At 48.9% G+C, this 25,391-nt stretch overlaps 8 non-coding genes and 3 pseudogenes across 8 annotated transcripts; all 11 read right to left on the reverse strand.

Moving 5' to 3' along the window:
- Positions 1-6,115: 6,115 nt before the first annotated feature.
- On the reverse strand, positions 6,116-6,306 carry LOC147665112 (U2 spliceosomal RNA). The gene has a single exon (XR_015305032.1). It is a non-coding gene; the product is annotated as a U2 spliceosomal RNA (small nuclear RNA).
- A 980-nt stretch (positions 6,307-7,286) lies between these two features.
- LOC147665113 (U2 spliceosomal RNA) lies at positions 7,287-7,477 on the reverse strand. Its single transcript, XR_015305033.1, has one exon. It is a non-coding gene; the product is annotated as a U2 spliceosomal RNA (small nuclear RNA).
- A 973-nt stretch (positions 7,478-8,450) lies between these two features.
- On the reverse strand, positions 8,451-8,641 carry LOC147665114 (U2 spliceosomal RNA). Its single transcript, XR_015305034.1, has one exon. It is a non-coding gene; the product is annotated as a U2 spliceosomal RNA (small nuclear RNA).
- A 997-nt stretch (positions 8,642-9,638) lies between these two features.
- Positions 9,639-9,829, reverse strand: LOC147665115 (U2 spliceosomal RNA). Its single transcript, XR_015305035.1, has one exon. It is a non-coding gene; the product is annotated as a U2 spliceosomal RNA (small nuclear RNA).
- A 980-nt stretch (positions 9,830-10,809) lies between these two features.
- Positions 10,810-10,984, reverse strand: LOC147665116 (U2 spliceosomal RNA; annotated as a pseudogene).
- Positions 10,985-12,116: 1,132 nt separating this feature from the next.
- Positions 12,117-12,186, reverse strand: LOC147665117 (U2 spliceosomal RNA; annotated as a pseudogene).
- A 973-nt stretch (positions 12,187-13,159) lies between these two features.
- Positions 13,160-13,350, reverse strand: LOC147665118 (U2 spliceosomal RNA). Its single transcript, XR_015305036.1, has one exon. It is a non-coding gene; the product is annotated as a U2 spliceosomal RNA (small nuclear RNA).
- A 997-nt stretch (positions 13,351-14,347) lies between these two features.
- LOC147665119 (U2 spliceosomal RNA) lies at positions 14,348-14,538 on the reverse strand. The gene has a single exon (XR_015305037.1). It is a non-coding gene; the product is annotated as a U2 spliceosomal RNA (small nuclear RNA).
- A 993-nt stretch (positions 14,539-15,531) lies between these two features.
- On the reverse strand, positions 15,532-15,722 carry LOC147665120 (U2 spliceosomal RNA). Its single transcript, XR_015305038.1, has one exon. It is a non-coding gene; the product is annotated as a U2 spliceosomal RNA (small nuclear RNA).
- A 1,001-nt stretch (positions 15,723-16,723) lies between these two features.
- On the reverse strand, positions 16,724-16,903 carry LOC147665121 (U2 spliceosomal RNA; annotated as a pseudogene).
- Positions 16,904-24,514: 7,611 nt separating this feature from the next.
- LOC147665122 (U2 spliceosomal RNA) lies at positions 24,515-24,698 on the reverse strand. The gene has a single exon (XR_015305039.1). It is a non-coding gene; the product is annotated as a U2 spliceosomal RNA (small nuclear RNA).
- Positions 24,699-25,391: the final 693 nt, after the last annotated feature.

The following is a 25,391-nucleotide window of genomic DNA, read 5'->3' on the forward strand; positions in this document are numbered from 1 at the left end:
AATGCATTTAGCGTGTTTTCCCCCTGCTCCTGGTACAAATATTCCTTTGATGATTTTGTCTTTCCTTAGACTGCAGAGTAGTGGTTCCAAGGCGCATACAAAAAGGGCTGGGGAAAGGGGGCAACCTTGGCGTACTCCCGATTTGATGTGTACTTCCTCTGTAAGTGTCCCATTCACAATTATTTTACTAGTTGCATTTTTATATAAAATTTCTATCATTCCTATGAATGGGGTGGGGAAGCCCATTTTGTGTAGGACTTTGAACAAGTACTCATGTGAGACACTATCAAAGGCCTTTTGTAAGTCCAGGGATAAAACTCCTAAAGGGTTGCCTTCTTCTAAGGCTCTGTTGATAGCGTCTCTGATGGTGATAAGGCTGTCCCAAATCTTTCTTCCTGGTACTGCACAGGTTTGGTCTGGTTCTATCACAGTTTTTAGCACCCTTTTGATTCTGTTTGTTATGAATTTGCTATAGATTTTGCTGTCTACGTTTAATAAGGTTATCGGTCTCCAATTTTTTATGTTGTTCATGTCTCCTTTTTTGTGGATTAGTTTGACTGATCCCTGTGTAAAGGCATGTAGGAAGAATTTGTTTTCTACACATTGAGTAAACATTTCCATAATGTCTTTTGCTATGACCCTCCAGAAGGTATTGTAGAATTCCCAGGGAAGTCCGTCTTGTCCTGGGGCGGAGTTGCGTGGCGCTTTTTGCAGGATGTTTAGGAATTCCTCTCCTGTAAGGGGGGACTGTAGGAAATCTTGTTCTTCAGAGGTTAGACCTTTGTCATAGGTTTCTAGTAGCTCGTCGCATGCAGATGCATCACAGTTTTTTTGTGAGAAGAGTTTAGTAAAGAAGTTGTGTATCACTTGTTCTATATCTTTTTGCTCTGTTGTTGGTTTGCCTTCCGAGTCTAACAGTTCCTCTATGGGAGTATGGTTTGTCTTTGCTTTTTTAAAAAAGAAGGAGTTGCATTTCTCATCCTCTTCATACTTGAGGACTCGTGAGTTGAAAATGGTTTCCTTCCCTTTTGTTTTGAACCAATTTCTGATATCTGCTTTAGTCTTTTGGATGTCTTCTTGTACTTGTATCCCTGCGTCTTGAAGTTGTATGAGATTTGTAAGGGTATCTTGTAACTCATTATATTCTTTTCTTTTTGCTTGAGCTATTTCTCTCCCTTTTTTTGAGAAAAAATATTTTGTTTGTTTTTTGGTATATTCCCACCATTCCTGTAGAGTTGGGAATTGTTCCTTCTCTGTTCTCCATATTTCATACTGTTCTATGAAGGCCTCCTGGGTATCTTGTGCTTGTAGGAGGGTGGTGTTCATTTTCCAGTAGGCACTACTTTTTTTCCCCATGTTGGCTATAGAGACTTCTGTTAAGAGCGTTTGGTGGTCTGATAGGCAGCTATCTTGTAGTTCAGAGGAGATACATTTGACGTTTTCAGAGGCCAGAATGAGGTCTATTCTGGAGATCGTGTTTCCATCGTCTGAGATCCAGGTATAGCCTGTGGTGTTTGGGTTGCAGATTGTGAAGGAATCTTGCAGGCTAAGATTATTGATTATTTCTATTAGTTTTTTCGAGGACTTATCTAAGGAGTATGATTGGCAGCCTCCTACTCTGTCTGTTTTTTGTAGTATGCAGTTAAAGTCTCCTAATATGATGGTTGGTGTACCTCCTACTAGGAAGTGTTGTAGATTGTCGAAAAGTTCATATCTCTCATTTTTTGTGGTTTGTGCATACACATTGCAGATTCTAAAAACATGTCCCTGGTACTGGACATGCAGCATTACTGCCCTCCCATGTTCAATGTTTTCTTGTTTTAGGACAGAGAAATGGTGGTTTTTAAAAAGGAAACATAACCCAGCATTTTTGTTTCCGCCCCCTGACCATATGGATGGTCCCAGCTCCCATTCTTCTTGTAAGAAGGAGTAGTTATAGTTAAAGGGGAGGTGGCATTCCTGCAGGCAGATAATGTCTGCATTTAGTAATTTGCAGTACTCCAGTACTGCAGCTCTTTTGTTATTTTGCTTTAAACCTCTAACATTTAAAGTGGCTAATGTGATAGCCATTAGTACGTATAGGGTGTAAGCCATAATCAAAGTTAGTTAGTTTTTTCCTTCTTGTTTCCTTGTATCTTTTCACCTTTTTGGTTGGAGGTGCCTGTCTCTTCTTCACTTCCCAGAAAGGGGTTTAGCACAAGGAGTGCCTCTGTATCCATCTCCTGTGGGGGAGATGATAGGTTTTGGAGTGCTTCAGTTAGGCCTGATAGATTGAGGTTTTCTGTATCAGAGAGACCTACCAGGCTGCTGAACCTATTTGTTGTGCTGTCAAAGGAGATGAGTCCTGATAGTCCCTCAAATGGGTTGTCATTTTTTTGTTGTGTGGCAGTTTTCCTTTTGTTCCTGGTGTGGATTGCTTCCTCTGTATATTGCAGCGCTTTATTTGTTTTCCTTTTTAGGATTCTCTGATGGTGTCTGTCGCTTTGTTCGAATATTTTTGAGAATTCTTTTTCTGCTGCTAGGTGATCGTTTGTAGGGGTTTCCTCTTCTACCATTGTGTTTTCCTCCTCTTCCTCCTGAGTGTTGTGTTCTGTTTCCATCTCTATGGGTTTGTTGATCCTCTGTGACTTTCTTTGTTTGTTTGACAAAGCCTTTTCCCATTCTCCTTCTGTGTTGTTTGTTTTCCCTGTTTCTTTTGGCGTGGGTAGCGTTATGTGTGTGCTTGCCTCGCTGTCTTGTGTGGCGTCCTGTTGTGTTTGTAGCGGTTGCGAGATAATGATGATCTCTGGTTGTTGGCTTTCCTGAGTTTCTGGTACTGTATCGGTTGCGCCACTTTGGTTTACTTCGGTGTCGCTTGTTTCAGCTTCAGTTTGTGTGTGCTTAATCTGCTCATTTTCTCTGGGCTGTGTTAGTCCCTTGTTGTTGCTTTCTGTGTGGGTGTTGGTATCAGAGCTGACCCCTGTTGGTTTTGTGGTCTGTGTCCCTTCCTTTTCTCCTCTTTGTGGTGGAGTGTTTTCTTTGTCAGAGGCTGTGCGTGCATTATGTGTCTTTAAAGGACATTGCTTGTAGAGGTGGTCTTTTGTACCGCATAGGTTGCAGTTTTTTGCTGTCTCACACTGTTGTGCTTTGTGGCCTTTTACCCCACAGTTTCTGCAAATGTCTCCAGTGCACACCTCTTTTGTGTGTCCAAACTGGAGGCACTGCCTACAGAAGATTGGCTGTCCTGGATAGTATAAGAAACCCCTATTTGGGCCTATAGAAAAATTTAGAGGTGGGTGTCTTGTCCCTCCCACCCCGGTGCTGTCTGGGGCTAGTACTACCATGTATCTTCTTTTCCCATTCCATGCTCCCCATTCGTTGCGCAGTTCGGTCCCTCCCCTGACCTTGCTGCAGTATCTGCTTAAGAACATTTCTATTTCACTGGCTGGGGCAAAGGGGTTGTACATATGTACAGTGAGGGGGATTTCCCTGGGCACAGTTATTGCAGTGATAATGTATCCTTTCATTTCTGGGTGATTCATGTTGGTATTCAGATTGTAGAGAAAGCTTTGGTATTCTGTTTCTGATGCTAAAGTAATATCAAAAATCCCTTTTTTTCTAAAATCTTGTATACATTTTGTTTGCGCAGGCTCTTTCTTAAAAATTTGTTTTAGCACTATTTCCATTAGGTGTTTTATAGTGCGTTTTTCCTTAGCTAGTTCATCAATTTCAAATCTCACGGTAAACCTAATGTTGGACATTGGGGTATTACCTTTTGCTCTGGTGTCCTCGTAAATTGCGTGGTCTCCTGTGTTTCCGGCTGCTGCCGCGTAAGATTTGGGTGCTGCCGTCTCCATGGTGCTCTTGGTGTGTGCCCCCTGGCCGAGCGCCGTGCGCGCCTGGGGGCTCACTGTCTGTAGGCTCCTTTCAGCCCCTCGTTCTGGTTTGGCTGTGTTTTCCTCTGTTGTCCCTAGAGGGCGCCACTGAGTCCCCTCGCGTGCCCCCTGGCCGAGCACCAGCCGGTGCGCCTGGGGGCTCGCTGTTTATAAATCGATTTCCCTCGGGTGACTTCTATTTCGTTTTGTGCACTGGCGTGCCCCCTGGCCGAGCCTTTAAGGGCGCCTGGGGGCTCGCTTTACTGTTTTCCGCTTTTGGTCCCTAGCGGGAGCCTGTGAGTGGGCTTGGGATTTTGTGCTGCCCAGCTGTGGTTGTCGTCTGCTTGCGTGCCTCCTGGCCGAGCACCAGCCGGTGCGCCTGGAGGCTCGCGGTAATTTAATCTGTCTCCTGCGTGCCCCTTGGCCGAGCACTTTCCAGTGCGCCTGGGGGCTCGCGTTATGTGTCTTTTTTCGGTCTCTGCGTGCCCTCTGGCCGAGCCTCTGAGGGCGCCTGGGGGGGTCGCTTTGTTCTTAATTAGCCTGCCTGCCTGCGTGCCCCCTGGCCGAGCACCAGCCGGTGCGCCTGGGGGCTCGCGGTGGGGTTTCGGAATTCCTTTCAAATGCGTGTATTTTCGGTCTGTGGAGTGTCCCTGGGCCGAGCACTAAGCTGGTGCGCCCAGGGTGTCTCCACTACTGCACTGGCCAGAAAATGTCGGGAAAGGGTATTTTTCCTTTTTTGGAGTGTCCCCGGGCCGAGCACCACGGAGGTGCGCCCGGGGTGTCTCCAAAGAGATTGCGCTTAGTTGATCCTGCTCCCTCCCACTACCCTACCCGTGGGGTTGGGCTCACCTGTTTCCTGCCCGCTTGGGCAGGTGTTCCGAGATTTGTGCCCTGGAGGTGCCCCGAGCCGTGCACTATCCAGTGCGCCCGGGGCTCCTTTTAAATGCGTCTCCTGAGCTGCAGCTATGTGCGCGCTCGATATTCTGTCCCCAAAAGGTGTTCCCCTGTCAGCACAGAATCTGGGGTCAGCGCAGCCTTGCCACGGACAAGCCGTGGAGCGAAGGCCCAGCTTTCCCCAGGTGCACCTATGAGGTCACGACCTAGCCTTGATCCCTTTCGCCTGTCCCCACGCAGCCTTGCCACGGTCAAGCCATGGAACGAAGGCCCAGCAGAGACTGGTGTCCGGTTTTCAGGCGCCCCCTAGCCAGATCCAAGTGATACTACACTTGATCTTAGCCAAAAGGCCGAGAAGCGATAACCAGAATGGTGGCAGAATTAACGCCTCCCGAAGCAATCTACCTTGGAGACCCGGACCGGGGTCTTCCCTCGCACCGTCGCTGGCCGCCCTTTCGCCTCTTTTTCTGACTCCCGGCAAGAGCTCAGCATGTGCCGGTGGAAAGGAAGCCCCGGCCTCAGGCCTTCCCCCGGCTCCCAGAGTCCTCCTCGGCTGTCGCCTCATTAGGCGTCACTTTGCATACCCACGTTCTCCTCTTTCTAGTATTTGCATGTCCCCGCCCCTTCCTGCGCACTGCTTCCAGCCGGTTGGCCGGAAAGCCTGGCAGCCAGGGGATGCTGGGAATCAGGCCAGGAAGCCCTGGACAGCTCCCTGGCCGGAAGTGGCCGGACCCTCGCCCTCGCTTGCCCGGGACACTGCTCCCCTGCAGCCTGAGGCCTATAGATAAGGCTTGGCCGTTCGTGGCCGTTCGGGGACGGGCGGGGCGGGCAGAGAAGGAAAAGGACTCTGTATTTTTCTTCTTGCTCAGAGAAGCCAAGGGCAGTGCCCACTTCTCTGCATGCCTGCCTGCCTGCCTGCCGGCCGGCCTGCCTGCCTGCCTGCCGGCTGGCCTGCCTGCCTGCCTCCCTCCCTCCCTCCCTCCCTCCCTCCCTCCATCCATCCTACTGACTTGCTGAGAACCTTCCTCCATTCGTTCCCCAGTGAAATGGATCCAAACACCAACGAAACTCTGCTGCTGCAAAAACAGTCTTTTTCCCACGTTTGTCTCTTTTCAAAGTGCAGCGTCTGGATGGAGAAGGGAAAAAATGGAAGAAAAAAAAAAGTTTAAAAAATAAATAAATAACGCACGGCCGGGTGGCCGCAAAGTGGCAATTAAGTAAAATACATACATAATTAAGGCAAGACACAGTGACCAGTTTGTTTTTATTCACACGCAAACACAATAGCGCCACTTTACAGGGCTTGGTAGTGAAGCGCTACTTTCGTTTTCTCGTCTATTTTTCAACAGCATTGTTTTCCCCGGGTGGGGAAGTGCACCATTCCTGGAGGTACTGCAATACCAGGTTGATGCGTGGAGTGGACAGAGCAAGCTCCTATTCCATCTCCCTGTTCCAAAAATCAATTTAATATATGGTCCCCAGATAGAGGACGTATCAGATATTAAACTGATAAGAACAGATACTACACTTGATCTTAGCCAAAAGGCCGAGAAGCGATAACCAGAATGGTGGCAGAATTAACGCCTCCCGAAGCAATCTACCTTGGAGACCCGGACCGGGGTCTTCCCTCGCACCGTCGCTGGCCGCCCTTTCGCCTCTTTTTCTGACTCCCGGCAAGAGCTCAGCATGTGCCGGTGGAAAGGAAGCCCCGGCCTCAGGCCTTCCCCCGGCTCCCAGAGTCCTCCTCGGCTGTCGCCTCATTAGGCGTCACTTTGCATACCCACGTTCTCCTCTTTCTAGTATTTGCATGTCCCCGCCCCTTCCTGCGCACTGCTTCCAGCCGGTTGGCCGGAAAGCCTGGCAGCCAGGGGATGCTGGGAATCAGGCCAGGAAGCCCTGGACAGCTCCCTGGCCGGAAGTGGCCGGACCCTCGCCCTCGCTTGCCCGGGACACTGCTCCCCTGCAGCCTGAGGCCTATAGATAAGGCTTGGCCGTTCGTGGCCGTTCGGGGACGGGCGGGGCGGGCAGAGAAGGAAAAGGACTCTGTATTTTCCTTCTTGCTCAGAGAAGCCAAGGGCAGTGCCCACTTCTCTGCATGCCTGCCTGCCTGCCGGCCTGCCTGCTTCCCTCCCTCCCTCCCTCCCTCTCTCCCTCCATCCATCCTACTGACTTGCTGAGAACCTTCCTCCATTCGTTCCCCAGTGAAATGGATCCAAACACCAATGAAACTCTGCTGCTGCAAAAACAGTCTTTTTCCCACGTTTGTCTCTTTTCAAAGTGCAGCGTCTGGATGGAGAAGGGAAAAAATGGAAGAAAAAAAAAAGTTACAAAAATAAATAAATAACGCTCGGCCGGGTGGCCGCAAAGTGGCAATTAAGTAAAATACATACATAATTAAGGCAAGACACAGTGACCAGTTTGCTTTTATTCACACGCAAACACAATAGCGCCACTTTACAGGGTTTGGTAGTGAAGCGCTACTTTCGTTTTCTCGTCTATTTTTCAAACAATGTTCAACAGCATTGTTTTCCCCGGGTGGGGAAGTGCACCATTCCTGGAGGTACTGCAATACCAGGTTGATGCGTGGAGTGGACAGAGCAAGCTCCTATTCCATCTCCCTGTTCCAAAAATCAATTTAATATATGGTCCCCAGATAGAGGACGTATCAGATATTAAACTGATAAGAACAGATACTACACTTGATCTTAGCCAAAAGGCCGAGAAGCGATAACCAGAATGGTGGCAGAATGAACGCCTCCCGAAGCAATCTACCTTGGAGACCCGGACCGGGGTCTTCCCTCGCACCGTCACTGGCCGCCCTTTCGCCTCTTTTTCTGACTCCCGGCAAGAGCTCAGCATGTGCCGGTGGAAAGGAGGCCCCGGCCTCAGGCCTTCCCCCGGCTCCCAGAGTCCTCCTCGGCTGTCGCCTCATTAGGCGTCACTTTGCATACCCACGTTCTCCTCTTTCTAGTATTTGCATGTCCCCGCCCCTTCCTGCGCACTGCTTCCAGCCGGCTGGCCGGAAAGCCTGGCAGCCAGGGGATGCTGGGAATCAGGCCAGGAAGCCCTGGACAGCTCCCTGGCCGGAAGTGGCCGGACCCTCGCCCTCGCTTGCCCGGGACACTGCTCCCCTGCAGCCTGAGGCCTATAGATAAGGCTTGGCCGTTCGTGGCCGTTCGGGGACGGGCGGGGCGGGCAGAGAAGGAAAAGGACTCTGTATTTTCCTTCTTGCTCAGAGAAGCCAAGGGCAGTGCCCACTTCTCTGCATGCCTGCCTGCCTGCCGGCCTGCCTGCTTCCCTCCCTCCCTCCCTCCCTCCCTCTCTCCCTCCATCCATCCTACTGACTTGCTGAGAACCTTCCTCCATTCGTTCCCCAGTGAAATGGATCCAAACACCAATGAAACTCTGCTGCTGCAAAAACAGTCTTTTTCCCACGTTTGTCTCTTTTCAAAGTGCAGCGTCTGGATGGAGAAGGGAAAAAATGGAAGAAAAAAAAAAGTTACAAAAATAAATAAATAACGCACGGCCGGGTGGCCGCAAAGTGGCAATTAAGTAAAATACATACATAATTAAGGCAAGACACAGTGACCAGTTTGCTTTTATTCACACGCAAACACAATAGCGCCACTTTACAGGGTTTGGTAGTGAAGCGCTACTTTCGTTTTCTCGTCTATTTTTCAACAGCATTGTTTTCCCCGGGTGGGGAAGTGCACCATTCCTGGAGGTACTGCAATACCAGGTTGATGCGTGGAGTGGACAGAGCAAGCTCCTATTCCATCTCCCTGTTCCAAAAATCAATTTAATATATGGTCCCCAGATAGAGGACGTATCAGATATTAAACTGATAAGAACAGATACTACACTTGATCTTAGCCAAAAGGCCGAGAAGCGATAACCAGAATGGTGGCAGAATGAACGCCTCCCGAAGCAATCTACCTTGGAGACCCGGACCGGGGTCTTCCCTCGCACCGTCACTGGCCGCCCTTTCGCCTCTTTTTCTGACTCCCGGCAAGAGCTCAGCATGTGCCGGTGGAAAGGAAGCCCCGGCCTCAGGCCTTCCCCCGGCTCCCAGAGTCCTCCTCGGCTGTCGCCTCATTAGGCGTCACTTTGCATACCCACGTTCTCCTCTTTCTAGTATTTGCATGTCCCCGCCCCTTCCTGCGCACTGCTTCCAGCCGGTTGGCCGGAAAGCCTGGCAGCCAGGGGATGCTGGGAATCAGGCCAGGAAGCCCTGGACAGCTCCCTGGCCGGAAGTGGCCGGACCCTCGCCCTCGCTTGCCCGGGACACTGCTCCCCTGCAGCCTGAGGCCTATAGATAAGGCTTGGCCGTTCGTGGCCGTTCGGGGACGGGCGGGGCGGGCAGAGAAGGAAAAGGACTCTGTATTTTTCTTCTTGCTCAGAGAAGCCAAGGGCAGTGCCCACTTCTCTGCATGCCTGCCTGCCTGCCGGCCGGCCTGCCTGCCTGCCTGCCGGCCGGCCTGCCTGCCTGCCTGCCTGCCTCCCTCCCTCCCTCCCTCCATCCATCCTACTGACTTGCTGAGAACCTTCCTCCATTCGTTCCCCAGTGAAATGGATCCAAACACCAACGAAACTCTGCTGCTGCAAAAACAGTCTTTTTCCCACGTTTGTCTCTTTTCAAAGTGCAGCGTCTGGATGGAGAAGGGAAAAAATGGAAGAAAAAAAAAAGTTTAAAAAATAAATAAATAACGCACGGCCGGGTGGCCGCAAAGTGGCAATTAAGTAAAATACATACATAATTAAGGCAAGACACAGTGACCAGTTTGTTTTTATTCACACGCAAACACAATAGCGCCACTTTACAGGGCTTGGTAGTGAAGCGCTACTTTCGTTTTCTCGTCTATTTTTCAACAGCATTGTTTTCCCCGGGTGGGGAAGTGCACCATTCCTGGAGGTACTGCAATACCAGGTTGATGCGTGGAGTGGACAGAGCAAGCTCCTATTCCATCTCCCTGTTCCAAAAATCAATTTAATATATGGTCCCCAGATAGAGGACGTATCAGATATTAAACTGATAAGAACAGATACTACACTTGATCTTAGCCAAAAGGCCGAGAAGCGATAACCAGAATGGTGGCAGAATTAACGCCTCCCGAAGCAATCTACCTTGGAGACCCGGACCGGGGTCTTCCCTCGCACCGTCGCTGGCCGCCCTTTCGCCTCTTTTTCTGACTCCCGGCAAGAGCTCAGCATGTGCCGGTGGAAAGGAAGCCCCGGCCTCAGGCCTTCCCCCGGCTCCCAGAGTCCTCCTCGGCTGTCGCCTCATTAGGCGTCACTTTGCATACCCACGTTCTCCTCTTTCTAGTATTTGCATGTCCCCGCCCCTTCCTGCGCACTGCTTCCAGCCGGTTGGCCGGAAAGCCTGGCAGCCAGGGGATGCTGGGAATCAGGCCAGGAAGCCCTGGACAGCTCCCTGGCCGGAAGTGGCCGGACCCTCGCCCTCGCTTGCCCGGGACACTGCTCCCCTGCAGCCTGAGGCCTATAGATAAGGCTTGGCCGTTCGTGGCCGTTCGGGGACGGGCGGGGCGGGCAGAGAAGGAAAAGGACTCTGTATTTTCCTTCTTGCTCAGAGAAGCCAAGGGCAGTGCCCACTTCTCTGCATGCCTGCCTGCCTGCCGGCCTGCCTGCTTCCCTCCCTCCCTCCCTCCCTCTCTCCCTCCATCCATCCTACTGACTTGCTGAGAACCTTCCTCCATTCGTTCCCCAGTGAAATGGATCCAAACACCAATGAAACTCTGCTGCTGCAAAAACAGTCTTTTTCCCACGTTTGTCTCTTTTCAAAGTGCAGCGTCTGGATGGAGAAGGGAAAAAATGGAAGAAAAAAAAAAGTTACAAAAATAAATAAATAACGCTCGGCCGGGTGGCCGCAAAGTGGCAATTAAGTAAAATACATACATAATTAAGGCAAGACACAGTGACCAGTTTGCTTTTATTCACACGCAAACACAATAGCGCCACTTTACAGGGTTTGGTAGTGAAGCGCTACTTTCGTTTTCTCGTCTATTTTTCAAACAATGTTCAACAGCATTGTTTTCCCCGGGTGGGGAAGTGCACCATTCCTGGAGGTACTGCAATACCAGGTTGATGCGTGGAGTGGACAGAGCAAGCTCCTATTCCATCTCCCTGTTCCAAAAATCAATTTAATATATGGTCCCCAGATAGAGGACGTATCAGATATTAAACTGATAAGAACAGATTTTTTTTTTTTTTTAAAATATACTTTATTTATAAAATTGTAAGGCACATATACATGTTAACCAATCCCATAGGGTGGTGTACATTATAACCTGAGTAGGGGGTGCACGCAGGCACCTGCCTACCGGTTTTCCATCAAGATTTTACTCATAATGCTCTCACTTCTATGTTGAAGTGATGCTGTTTCTAAGTGACCCATTCTGCCCATTTTTTCTGTTTCCATTTTTTCTCTGCTATTTCTTTTCCTTGTCTTTTAATATCAACATAGTAGAAAAGCATAATCTTGTCAAGACACATGTGAATTACATCATTTACATCTAACTCTTTATGTTTGAATAGTAGCAAGTTTCTTGCAATCCATAAGCTTTCTTTAGCACAACTTAGTATTTTCCAGAGAGTTCTGTCTTTATTTTTGGACAGTGAGCTCTCTATGCCATACAGTACTATTTCATAGTTTATATTTCTTAGCGTGGTTATTTCCGTGATAAAAACATTTATTTTATTCCAAAACTTTCTGGCAAAATGACAGTTCCATAGGAAGTGTATGGTGGTTTCTTCTCCTGGGCAGTCTGGTCTCGGGCATTTTGTCGAATTTGCGAGCCCTCTTCTGTGCTGGAAGGTCTTTACTGGTAGAGCGTTGGACACTGCCAACCATGAGAGGTCTTTTTGTGAGTTCGTAATGTCTGTATGGTTTGCTTTCTCCCAAACCAGATTAGAGAGTTTTCCCTTAGGTTGTTGACCATCTCCATCTTTTCCAACTGCTGCAGTTCTTTTTTCAGCAATGTTCTGGCTTCTAGGCAGTCATTGTCCACCTCCAGGAGTTTCAGCATCTTTAGGAAGGGTTCAAGGCAGGCATAGAGTTTGTGGGGAAAAAAGGCAACCGGTATAGCATTGTCTCTCTGTAGGATTTTGAATTTGTAGAAAATGTCTCCAGCTCCATACCGTACATAGTTGGCTGCGATATTTCTGCCTTCTCGTATTGCTTTGAGGCAGAGGCAAAGATAGTTCGAAAAAATGTATAGATACAGATTTGGCATGTTTTTTCCCCCATTTCTAGGGTGTTTGAAGACCATAGTTCTTTTAACCTTCTCCATTTTGGAGTTCCAAAAGAAGGTAAAAAGGCTTTTTTGTAGTTGTCTCAGCGTGGTTTTATCCGGTGGGTATATTACTGCAAAGAAAAGTATTAGTACTACACTTGATCTTAGCCAAAAGGCCGAGAAGCGATAACCAGAATGGTGGCAGAATGAACGCCTCCCGAAGCAATCTACCTTGGAGACCCGGACCGGGGTCTTCCCTCGCACCGTCACTGGCCGCCCTTTCGCCTCTTTTTCTGACTCCCGGCAAGAGCTCAGCATGTGCCGGTGGAAAGGAGGCCCCGGCCTCAGGCCTTCCCCCGGCTCCCAGAGTCCTCCTCGGCTGTCGCCTCATTAGGCGTCACTTTGCATACCCACGTTCTCCTCTTTCTAGTATTTGCATGTCCCCGCCCCTTCCTGCGCACTGCTTCCAGCCGGCTGGCCGGAAAGCCTGGCAGCCAGGGGATGCTGGGAATCAGGCCAGGAAGCCCTGGACAGCTCCCTGGCCGGAAGTGGCCGGACCCTCGCCCTCGCTTGCCCGGGACACTGCTCCCCTGCAGCCTGAGGCCTATAGATAAGGCTTGGCCGTTCGTGGCCGTTCGGGGACGGGCGGGGCGGGCAGAGAAGGAAAAGGACTCTGTATTTTCCTTCTTGCTCAGAGAAGCCAAGGGCAGTGCCCACTTCTCTGCATGCCTGCCTGCCTGCCGGCCTGCCTGCTTCCCTCCCTCCCTCCCTCCCTCCCTCTCTCCCTCCATCCATCCTACTGACTTGCTGAGAACCTTCCTCCATTCGTTCCCCAGTGAAATGGATCCAAACACCAATGAAACTCTGCTGCTGCAAAAACAGTCTTTTTCCCACGTTTGTCTCTTTTCAAAGTGCAGCGTCTGGATGGAGAAGGGAAAAAATGGAAGAAAAAAAAAAGTTTAAAAAATAAATAAATAACGCACGGCCGGGTGGCCGCAAAGTGGCAATTAAGTAAAATACATACATAATTAAGGCAAGACACAGTGACCAGTTTGTTTTTATTCACACGCAAACACAATAGCGCCACTTTACAGGGCTTGGTAGTGAAGCGCTACTTTCGTTTTCTCGTCTATTTTTCAACAGCATTGTTTTCCCCGGGTGGGGAAGTGCACCATTCCTGGAGGTACTGCAATACCAGGTTGATGCGTGGAGTGGACAGAGCAAGCTCCTATTCCATCTCCCTGTTCCAAAAATCAATTTAATATATGGTCCCCAGATAGAGGACGTATCAGATATTAAACTGATAAGAACAGATACTACACTTGATCTTAGCCAAAAGGCCGAGAAGCGATAACCAGAATGGTGGCAGAATTAACGCCTCCCGAAGCAATCTACCTTGGAGACCCGGACCGGGGTCTTCCCTCGCACCGTCGCTGGCCGCCCTTTCGCCTCTTTTTCTGACTCCCGGCAAGAGCTCAGCATGTGCCGGTGGAAAGGAAGCCCCGGCCTCAGGCCTTCCCCCGGCTCCCAGAGTCCTCCTCGGCTGTCGCCTCATTAGGCGTCACTTTGCATACCCACGTTCTCCTCTTTCTAGTATTTGCATGTCCCCGCCCCTTCCTGCGCACTGCTTCCAGCCGGTTGGCCGGAAAGCCTGGCAGCCAGGGGATGCTGGGAATCAGGCCAGGAAGCCCTGGACAGCTCCCTGGCCGGAAGTGGCCGGACCCTCGCCCTCGCTTGCCCGGGACACTGCTCCCCTGCAGCCTGAGGCCTATAGATAAGGCTTGGCCGTTCGTGGCCGTTCGGGGACGGGCGGGGCGGGCAGAGAAGGAAAAGGACTCTGTATTTTTCTTCTTGCTCAGAGAAGCCAAGGGCAGTGCCCACTTCTCTGCATGCCTGCCTGCCTGCCGGCCGGCCTGCCTGCCTGCCTGCCGGCCGGCCTGCCTGCCTGCCTGCCTGCCTCCCTCCCTCCCTCCCTCCATCCATCCTACTGACTTGCTGAGAACCTTCCTCCATTCGTTCCCCAGTGAAATGGATCCAAACACCAACGAAACTCTGCTGCTGCAAAAACAGTCTTTTTCCCACGTTTGTCTCTTTTCAAAGTGCAGCGTCTGGATGGAGAAGGGAAAAAATGGAAGAAAAAAAAAAGTTTAAAAAATAAATAAATAACGCACGGCCGGGTGGCCGCAAAGTGGCAATTAAGTAAAATACATACATAATTAAGGCAAGACACAGTGACCAGTTTGTTTTTATTCACACGCAAACACAATAGCGCCACTTTACAGGGCTTGGTAGTGAAGCGCTACTTTCGTTTTCTCGTCTATTTTTCAACAGCATTGTTTTCCCCGGGTGGGGAAGTGCACCATTCCTGGAGGTACTGCAATACCAGGTTGATGCGTGGAGTGGACAGAGCAAGCTCCTATTCCATCTCCCTGTTCCAAAAATCAATTTAATATATGGTCCCCAGATAGAGGACGTATCAGATATTAAACTGATAAGAACAGATACTACACTTGATCTTAGCCAAAAGGCCGAGAAGCGATAACCAGAATGGTGGCAGAATTAACGCCTCCCGAAGCAATCTACCTTGGAGACCCGGACCGGGGTCTTCCCTCGCACCGTCGCTGGCCGCCCTTTCGCCTCTTTTTCTGACTCCCGGCAAGAGCTCAGCATGTGCCGGTGGAAAGGAAGCCCCGGCCTCAGGCCTTCCCCCGGCTCCCAGAGTCCTCCTCGGCTGTCGCCTCATTAGGCGTCACTTTGCATACCCACGTTCTCCTCTTTCTAGTATTTGCATGTCCCCGCCCCTTCCTGCGCACTGCTTCCAGCCGGTTGGCCGGAAAGCCTGGCAGCCAGGGGATGCTGGGAATCAGGCCAGGAAGCCCTGGACAGCTCCCTGGCCGGAAGTGGCCGGACCCTCGCCCTCGCTTGCCCGGGACACTGCTCCCCTGCAGCCTGAGGCCTATAGATAAGGCTTGGCCGTTCGTGGCCGTTCGGGGACGGGCGGGGCGGGCAGAGAAGGAAAAGGACTCTGTATTTTTCTTCTTGCTCAGAGAAGCCAAGGGCAGTGCCCACTTCTCTGCATGCCTGCCTGCCTGCCGGCCGGCCTGCCTGCCTGCCTGCCGGCCGGCCTGCCTGCCTGCCTGCCTCCCTCCCTCCCTCCCTCCATCCATCCTACTGACTTGCTGAGAACCTTCCTCCATTCGTTCCCCAGTGAAATGGATCCAAACACCAACGAAACTCTGCTGCTGCAAAAACAGTCTTTTTCCCACGTTTGTCTCTTTTCAAAGTGCAGCGTCTGGATGGAGAAGGGAAAAAATGGAAGAAAAAAAAAAGTTTAAAAAATAAATAAATAACGCACGGCCGGGTGGCCGCAAAGTGGCAATTAAGTAAAATACATACATAATTAAGGCAAGACACAGTGACCAGTTTGTTTTTATTCACACGCAAACACAATAGCGCCACTTTACAGGGCTTGGTAGTGAAGCGCTACTTTCGTTTTCTCGTCTATTTTTCAACAGCATTGTTTTCCCCGGGTGGGGAAGTGCACCATTCCTGGAGGTACTGCAATACCAGGTTGATGCGTGGAGTGGACAGAGCAAGCTCCTATTCCATCTCCCTGTTCCAAAAATCAATTTAATATATGGTCCCCAGATAGAGGACGTATCAGATATTAAACTGATAAGAACAGATACTACACTTGATCTTAGCCAAAAGGCCGAGAAGCGATAACCAGAATGGTGGCAGAATTAACGCCTCCCGAAGCAATCTACCTTGGAGACCCGGACCGGGGTCTTCCCTCGCACCGTCGCTGGCCGCCCTTTCGCCTCTTTTTCTGACTCCCGGCAAGAGCTCAGCATGTGCCGGTGGAAAGGAAGCCCCGGCCTCAGGCCTTCCCCCGGCTCCCAGAGTCCTCCTCGGCTGTCGCCTCATTAGGCGTCACTTTGCATACCCACGTTCTCCTCTTTCTAGTATTTGCATGTCCCCGCCCCTTCCTGCGCACTGCTTCCAGCCGGTTGGCCGGAAAGCCTGGCAGCCAGGGGATGCTGGGAATCAGGCCAGGAAGCCCTGGACAGCTCCCTGGCCGGAAGTGGCCGGACCCTCGCCCTCGCTTGCCCGGGACACTGCTCCCCTGCAGCCTGAGGCCTATAGATAAGGCTTGGCCGTTCGTGGCCGTTCGGGGACGGGCGGGGCGGGCAGAGAAGGAAAAGGACTCTGTATTTTTCTTCTTGCTCAGAGAAGCCAAGGGCAGTGCCCACTTCTCTGCATGCCTGCCTGCCTGCCGGCCGGCCTGCCTGCCTGCCTGCCGGCCGGCCTGCCTGCCTGCCTGCCTGCCTCCCTCCCTCCCTCCCTCCATCCATCCATCCTACTGACTTGCTGAGAACCTTCCTCCATTCGTTCCCCAGTGAAATGGATCCAAACACCAACGAAACTCTGCTGCTGCAAAAACAGTCTTTTTCCCACGTTTGTCTCTTTTCAAAGTGCAGCGTCTGGATGGAGAAGGGAAAAAATGGAAGAAAAAAAAAAGTTTAAAAAATAAATAAATAACGCACGGCCGGGTGGCCGCAAAGTGGCAATTAAGTAAAATACATACATAATTAAGGCAAGACACAGTGACCAGTTTGTTTTTATTCACACGCAAACACAATAGCGCCACTTTACAGGGCTTGGTAGTGAAGCGCTACTTTCGTTTTCTCGTCTATTTTTCAACAGCATTGTTTTCCCCGGGTGGGGAAGTGCACCATTCCTGGAGGTACTGCAATACCAGGTTGATGCGTGGAGTGGACAGAGCAAGCTCCTATTCCATCTCCCTGTTCCAAAAATCAATTTAATATATGGTCCCCAGATAGAGGACGTATCAGATATTAAACTGATAAGAACAGATTTTTTTTTTTTTTTTTGTAAAAATATACTTTATTTATAAAATTGTAAGGCACATATACATGTTAACCAATCCCATAGGGTGGTGTACATTATAACCTGAGTAGGGGGTGCACGCAGGCACCTGCCTACCGGTTTTCCATCAAGATTTTACTCATAATGCTCTCACTTCTATGTTGAAGTGATGCTGTTTCTAAGTGACCCATTCTGCCCATTTTTTCTGTTTCCATTTTTTCTCTGCTATTTCTTTTCCTTGTCTTTTAATATCAACATAGTAGAAAAGCATAATCTTGTCAAGACACATGTGAATTACATCATTTACATCTAACTCTTTATGTTTGAATAGTAGCAAGTTTCTTGCAATCCATAAGCTTTCTTTAGCACAACTTAGTATTTTCCAGAGAGTTCTGTCTTTATTTTTGGACAGTGAGCTCTCTATGCCATACAGTACTATTTCATAGTTTATATTTCTTAGCGTGGTTATTTCCGTGATAAAAACATTTATTTTATTCCAAAACTTTCTGGCAAAATGACAGTTCCATAGGAAGTGTATGGTGGTTTCTTCTCCTGGGCAGTCTGGTCTCGGGCATTTTGTCGAATTTGCGAGCCCTCTTCTGTGCTGGAAGGTCTTTACTGGTAGAGCGTTGGACACTGCCAACCATGAGAGGTCTTTTTGTGAGTTCGTAATGTCTGTATGGTTTGCTTTCTCCCAAACCAGATTAGAGAGTTTTTCCGTTAGGTTGTTGACCATCTCCATCTTTTCCAACTGCTGCAGTTCTTTTTTCAGCAATGTTCTGGCTTCTAGGCAGTCATTGTCCACCTCCAGGAGTTTCAGCATCTTTAGGAAGGGTTCAAGGCAGGCATAGAGTTTGTGGGGAAAAAAGGCAACCGGTATAGCATTGTCTCTCTGTAGGATTTTGAATTTGTAGAAAATGTCTCCAGCTCCATACCGTACATAGTTGGCTGCGATATTTCTGCCTTCTCGTATTGCTTTGAGGCAGAGGCAAAGATAGTTCGAAAAAATGTATAGATACAGATTTGGCATGTTTTTTCCCCCATTTCTAGGGTGTTTGAAGACCATAGTTCTTTTAACCTTCTCCATTTTGGAGTTCCAAAAGAAGGTAAAAAGGCTTTTTTGTAGTTGTCTCAGCGTGGTTTTATCCGGTGGGTATATTACTGCAAAGAAAAGTATTAGTGGTAAAATGACAGCTTTAATGACCATTATTTTTCCTGTCATGGATAGAGTTCTTGTTTTCCATAAACCTAACTTCTGGTTGATCTTGCTTTGGATGGGGGGCCAATTGTCTTTTCCTTCTGGGTCTTGTGAGAAGGTTATCCCCAGGATTTTTGTCGGTTGTTTTGTAACTTTTACTTCCAGTTTTGCTAGGTTGTTCCAGTTGCCTATTGTGAGGCATGTGCTTTTTTCTGTGTTCAATACCAGCCCTGATGCTTGCGCAAAGAAGTGTGTATGAAGGAGCACTCTTTTGACAGAGGGTGGGTCAGGGCATAGGACAGTTACATCGTCCATGTATGCAATGCATTTAGCGTGTTTTCCCCCTGCTCCTGGTACAAATATTCCTTTGATGATTTTGTCTTTCCTTAGACTGCAGAGTAGTGGTTCCAAGGCGCATACGAAAAGGGCTGGGGAAAGGGGGCAACCTTGGCGTACTCCCGATTTGATGTGTACTTCCTCTGTAAGTGTCCCATTCACAATTATTTTACTAGTTGCATTTTTATATAAAATTTCTATCATTCCTATGAATGGGGTGGGGAAGCCCATTTTGTGTAGGACTTTGAACAAGTACTCATGTGAGACACTATCAAAGGCCTTTTGTAAGTCCAGGGATAAAACTCCTAAAGGGTTGCCTTCTTCTAAGGCTCTGTTGATAGCGTCTCTGATGGTGATAAGGCTGTCCCAAATCTTTCTTCCTGGTACTGCACAGGTTTGGTCTGGTTCTATCACAGTTTTTAGCACCCTTTTGATTCTGTTTGTTATGAATTTGCTATAGATTTTGCTGTCTACGTTTAATAAGGTTATCGGTCTCCAATTTTTTATGTTGTTCATGTCTCCTTTTTTGTGGATTAGTTTGACTGATCCCTGTGTAAAGGCATGTAGGAAGAATTTGTTTTCTACACATTGAGTAAACATTTCCATAATGTCTTTTGCTATGACCCTCCAGAAGGTATTGTAGAATTCCCAGGGAAGTCCGTCTTGTCCTGGGGCGGAGTTGCGTGGCGCTTTTTGCAGGATGTTTAGGAATTCCTCTCCTGTAAGGGGGGACTGTAGGAAATCTTGTTCTTCAGAGGTTAGACCTTTGTCATAGGTTTCTAGTAGCTCGTCGCATGCAGATGCATCACAGTTTTTTTGTGAGAAGAGTTTAGTAAAGAAGTTGTGTATCACTTGTTCTATATCTTTTTGCTCTGTTGTTGGTTTGCCTTCCGAGTCTAACAGTTCCTCTATGGGAGTATGGTTTGTCTTTGCTTTTTTAAAAAAGAAGGAGTTGCATTTCTCATCCTCTTCATACTTGAGGACTCGTGAGTTGAAAATGGTTTCCTTCCCTTTTGTTTTGAACCAATTTCTGATATCTGCTTTAGTCTTTTGGATGTCTTCTTGTACTTGTATCCCTGCGTCTTGAAGTTGTATGAGATTTGTAAGGGTATCTTGTAACTCATTATATTCTTTTCTTTTTGCTTGAGCTATTTCTCTCCCTTTTTTTGAGAAAAAATATTTTGTTTGTTTTTTGGTATATTCCCACCATTCCTGTAGAGTTGGGAATTGTTCCTTCTCTGTTCTCCATATTTCATACTGTTCTATGAAGGCCTCCTGGGTATCTTGTGCTTGTAGGAGGGTGGTGTTCATTTTCCAGTAGGCACTACTTTTTTTCCCCATGTTGGCTATAGAGACTTCTGTTAAGAGCGTTTGGTGGTCTGATAGGCAGCTATCTTGTAGTTCAGAGGAGATACATTTGACGTTTTCAGAGGCCAGAATGAGGTCTATTCTGGAGATCGTGTTTCCATCGTCTGAGATCCAGGTATAGCCTGTGGTGTTTGGGTTGCAGATTGTGAAGGAATCTTGCAGGCTAAGATTATTGATTATTTCTATAAGTTTTTTCGAGGACTTATCTAAGGAGTATGATTGGCAGCCTCCTACTCTGTCTGTTTTTTGTAGTATGCAGTTAAAGTCTCCTAATATGATGGTTGGTGTACCTCCTACTAGGAAGTGTTGTAGATTGTCGAAAAGTTCATATCTCTCATTTTTTGTGGTTTGTGCATACACATTGCAGATTCTAAAAACATGTCCCTGGTACTGGACATGCAGCATTACTGCCCTCCCATGTTCAATGTTTTCTTGTTTTAGGACAGAGAAATGGTGGTTTTTAAAAAGGAAACATAACCCAGCATTTTTGTTTCCGCCCCCTGACCATATGGATGGTCCCAGCTCCCATTCTTCTTGTAAGAAGGAGTAGTTATAGTTAAAGGGGAGGTGGCATTCCTGCAGGCAGATAATGTCTGCATTTAGTAATTTGCAGTACTCCAGTACTGCAGCTCTTTTGTTATTTTGCTTTAAACCTCTAACATTTAAAGTGGCTAATGTGATAGCCATTAGTACGTATAGGGTGTAAGCCATAATCAAAGTTAGTTAGTTTTTTCCTTCTTGTTTCCTTGTATCTTTTCACCTTTTTGGTTGGAGGTGCCTGTCTCTTCTTCACTTCCCAGAAAGGGGTTTAGCACAAGGAGTGCCTCTGTATCCATCTCCTGTGGGGGAGATGATAGGTTTTGGAGTGCTTCAGTTAGGCCTGATAGATTGAGGTTTTCTGTATCAGAGAGACCTACCAGGCTGCTGAACCTATTTGTTGTGCTGTCAAAGGAGATGAGTCCTGATAGTCCCTCAAATGGGTTGTCATTTTTTTGTTGTGTGGCAGTTTTCCTTTTGTTCCTGGTGTGGATTGCTTCCTCTGTATATTGCAGCGCTTTATTTGTTTTCCTTTTTAGGATTCTCTGATGGTGTCTGTCGCTTTGTTCGAATATTTTTGAGAATTCTTTTTCTGCTGCTAGGTGATCGTTTGTAGGGGTTTCCTCTTCTACCATTGTGTTTTCCTCCTCTTCCTCCTGAGTGTTGTGTTCTGTTTCCATCTCTATGGGTTTGTTGATCCTCTGTGACTTTCTTTGTTTGTTTGACAAAGCCTTTTCCCATTCTCCTTCTGTGTTGTTTGTTTTCCCTGTTTCTTTTGGCGTGGGTAGCGTTATGTGTGTGCTTGCCTCGCTGTCTTGTGTGGCGTCCTGTTGTGTTTGTAGCGGTTGCGAGATAATGATGATCTCTGGTTGTTGGCTTTCCTGAGTTTCTGGTACTGTATCGGTTGCGCCACTTTGGTTTACTTCGGTGTCGCTTGTTTCAGCTTCAGTTTGTGTGTGCTTAATCTGCTCATTTTCTCTGGGCTGTGTTAGTCCCTTGTTGTTGCTTTCTGTGTGGGTGTTGGTGTCAGAGCTGACCCCTGTTGGTTTTGTGGTCTGTGTCCCTTCCTTTTCTCCTCTTTGTGGTGGAGTGTTTTCTTTGTCAGAGGCTGTGCATGCATTATGTGTCTTTAAAGGACATTGCTTGTAGAGGTGGTCTTTTGTACCGCATAGGTTGCAGTTTTTTGCTGTCTCACACTGTTGTGCTTTGTGGCCTTTTACCCCACAGTTTCTGCAAATGTCTCCAGTGCACACCTCTTTTGTGTGTCCAAACTGGAGGCACTGCCTACAGAAGATTGGCTGTCCTGGATAGTATAAGAAACCCCTATTTGGGCCTATAGAAAAATTTAGAGGTGGGTGTCTTGTCCCTCCCACCCCGGTGCTGTCTGGGGCTAGTACTACCATGTATCTTCTTTTCCCATTCCATGCTCCCCATTCGTTGCGCAGTTCGGTCCCTCCCCTGACCTTGCTGCAGTATCTGCTTAAGAACATTTCTATTTCACTGGCTGGGGCAAAGGGGTTGTACATATGTACAGTGAGGGGGATTTCCCTGGGCACAGTTATTGCAGTGATAATGTATCCTTTCATTTCTGGGTGATTCATGTTGGTATTCAGATTGTAGAGAAAGCTTTGGTATTCTGTTTCTGATGCTAAAGTAATATCAAAAATCCCTTTTTTTCTAAAATCTTGTATACATTTTGTTTGCGCAGGCTCTTTCTTAAAAATTTGTTTTAGCACTATTTCCATTAGGTGTTTTATAGTGCGTTTTTCCTTAGCTAGTTCATCAATTTCAAATCTCACGGTAAACCTAATGTTGGACATTGGGGTATTACCTTTTGCTCTGGTGTCCTCGTAAATTGCGTGGTCTCCTGTGTTTCCGGCTGCTGCCGCGTAAGATTTGGGTGCTGCCGTCTCCATGGTGCTCTTGGTGTGTGCCCCCTGGCCGAGCGCCGTGCGCGCCTGGGGGCTCACTGTCTGTAGGCTCCTTTCAGCCCCTCGTTCTGGTTTGGCTGTGTTTTCCTCTGTTGTCCCTAGAGGGCGCCACTGAGTCCCCTCGCGTGCCCCCTGGCCGAGCACCAGCCGGTGCGCCTGGGGGCTCGCTGTTTATAAATCGATTTCCCTCGGGTGACTTCTATTTCGTTTTGTGCACTGGCGTGCCCCCTGGCCGAGCCTTTAAGGGCGCCTGGGGGCTCGCTTTACTGTTTTCCGCTTTTGGTCCCTAGCGGGAGCCTGTGAGTGGGCTTGGGATTTTGTGCTGCCCAGCTGTGGTTGTCGTCTGCTTGCGTGCCTCCTGGCCGAGCACCAGCCGGTGCGCCTGGAGGCTCGCGGTAATTTAATCTGTCTCCTGCGTGCCCCTTGGCCGAGCACTTTCCAGTGAGCCTGGGGGCTCGCGTTATGTGTCTTTTTTCGGTCTCTGCGTGCCCTCTGGCCGAGCCTCTGAGGGCGCCTGGGGGGGTCGCTTTGTTCTTAATTAGCCTGCCTGCCTGCGTGCCCCCTGGCCGAGCACCAGCCGGTGCGCCTGGGGGCTCGCGGTGGGGTTTCGGAATTCCTTTCAAATGCGTGTATTTTCGGTCTGTGGAGTGTCCCTGGGCCGAGCACTAAGCTGGTGCGCCCAGGGTGTCTCCACTACTGCACTGGCCAGAAAATGTCGGGAAAGGGTATTTTTCCTTTTTTGGAGTGTCCCCGGGCCGAGCACCACGGAGGTGCGCCCGGGGTGTCTCCAAAGAGATTGCGCTTAGTTGATCCTGCTCCCTCCCACTACCCTACCCGTGGGGTTGGGCTCACCTGTTTCCTGCCCGCTTGGGCAGGTGTTCCGAGATTTGTGCCCTGGAGGTGCCCCGAGCCGTGCACTATCCAGTGCGCCCGGGGCTCCTTTTAAATGCGTCTCCTGAGCTGCAGCTATGTGCGCGCTCGATATTCTGTCCCCAAAAGGTGTTCCCCTGTCAGCACAGAATCTGGGGTCAGCGCAGCCTTGCCACGGACAAGCCGTGGAGCGAAGGCCCAGCTTTCCCCAGGTGCACCTATGAGGTCACGACCTAGCCTTGATCCCTTTCGCCTGTCCCCACGCAGCCTTGCCACGGTCAAGCCATGGAACGAAGGCCCAGCAGAGACTGGTGTCCGGTTTTCAGGCGCCCCCTAGCCAGATCCAAGTGACACTACACTTGATCTTAGCCAAAAGGCCGAGAAGCGATAACCAGAATGGTGGCAGAATTAACGCCTCCCGAAGCAATCTACCTTGGAGACCCGGACCGGGGTCTTCCCTCGCACCGTCGCTGGCCGCCCTTTCGCCTCTTTTTCTGACTCCCGGCAAGAGCTCAGCATGTGCCGGTGGAAAGGAAGCCCCGGCCTCAGGCCTTCCCCCGGCTCCCAGAGTCCTCCTCGGCTGTCGCCTCATTAGGCGTCACTTTGCATACCCACGTTCTCCTCTTTCTAGTATTTGCATGTCCCCGCCCCTTCCTGCGCACTGCTTCCAGCCGGTTGGCCGGAAAGCCTGGCAGCCAGGGGATGCTGGGAATCAGGCCAGGAAGCCCTGGACAGCTCCCTGGCCGGAAGTGGCCGGACCCTCGCCCTCGCTTGCCCGGGACACTGCTCCCCTGCAGCCTGAGGCCTATAGATAAGGCTTGGCCGTTCGTGGCCGTTCGGGGACGGGCGGGGCGGGCAGAGAAGGAAAAGGACTCTGTATTTTTCTTCTTGCTCAGAGAAGCCAAGGGCAGTGCCCACTTCTCTGCATGCCTGCCTGCCTGCCGGCCGGCCTGCCTGCCTGCCTGCCGGCCGGCCTGCCTGCCTGCCTGCCTGCCTCCCTCCCTCCCTCCCTCCATCCATCCTACTGACTTGCTGAGAACCTTCCTCCATTCGTTCCCCAGTGAAATGGATCCAAACACCAACGAAACTCTGCTGCTGCAAAAACAGTCTTTTTCCCACGTTTGTCTCTTTTCAAAGTGCAGCGTCTGGATGGAGAAGGGAAAAAATGGAAGAAAAAAAAAAGTTTAAAAAATAAATAAATAACGCACGGCCGGGTGGCCGCAAAGTGGCAATTAAGTAAAATACATACATAATTAAGGCAAGACACAGTGACCAGTTTGTTTTTATTCACACGCAAACACAATAGCGCCACTTTACAGGGCTTGGTAGTGAAGCGCTACTTTCGTTTTCTCGTCTATTTTTCAACAGCATTGTTTTCCCCGGGTGGGGAAGTGCACCATTCCTGGAGGTACTGCAATACCAGGTTGATGCGTGGAGTGGACAGAGCAAGCTCCTATTCCATCTCCCTGTTCCAAAAATCAATTTAATATATGGTCCCCAGATAGAGGACGTATCAGATATTAAACTGATAAGAACAGATTTTTTTTTTTTTTTTTTTTTGTAAAAATATACTTTATTTATAATTTTAGAGCTGCACAGTTACATATCAACCAGTCCCATAGGGTGGTATACATTTAACCTGTTTAGGTGGTGCACGCAGGCACTGACCTAACGGTTTTCCATCAAGATTTCTTGTACTTTTTCCCAAGGTACATTTTTTTAAGCTAAAATGTTTGTTCAAGTGACCCATTCTGCCCATTTCTTTTGTTTCCAAGTGACTTCTGCCTTTTGTTTACCCATGTGCTTAATATCAGAAAAGTAAAAGGTCATCATTTTGTCTAAACAGATATGTATTGTATCTTTTACCTCTAAGTTTTTATGTTTGAACAGAATTAGGTTCCTTGTTATCCATAGACTTTCCTTAGCTGCACATATTATTCTCCATAGGGTTCTGTCTTTATTTTTTGACACTGAAGACCCTAGGCCATACAAGATAATTTCATATGTAACAGGGTCTTGGTTTGTGATCCCTTTGATTAATTTACTTATTTTTGACCAAAAAACATTTGCAAAGACACAGTTCCAAAAAAAATGGACGATGGATTCATCCCCAGGGCAGTCTGTTCTGGGGCACTTTGCTGAGTTAGCCAGGCCTCTTCTGTGCTGGAAGGTTTTGACTGGCAAGGCGTTGTTGACGGCTAACCATGCAATGTCTTTTTGAGTGTTCGTGATGTCTGGGTGGTTAACTTTTTCCCATACTTTC

The sequence above is a fragment of the Lissotriton vulgaris genome, unplaced genomic scaffold (genome assembly GCF_964263255.1).
Source record: "Lissotriton vulgaris unplaced genomic scaffold, aLisVul1.2 SCAFFOLD_2858, whole genome shotgun sequence".
Classification (NCBI taxonomy): Eukaryota; Metazoa; Chordata; class Amphibia; order Caudata; family Salamandridae; genus Lissotriton; species Lissotriton vulgaris.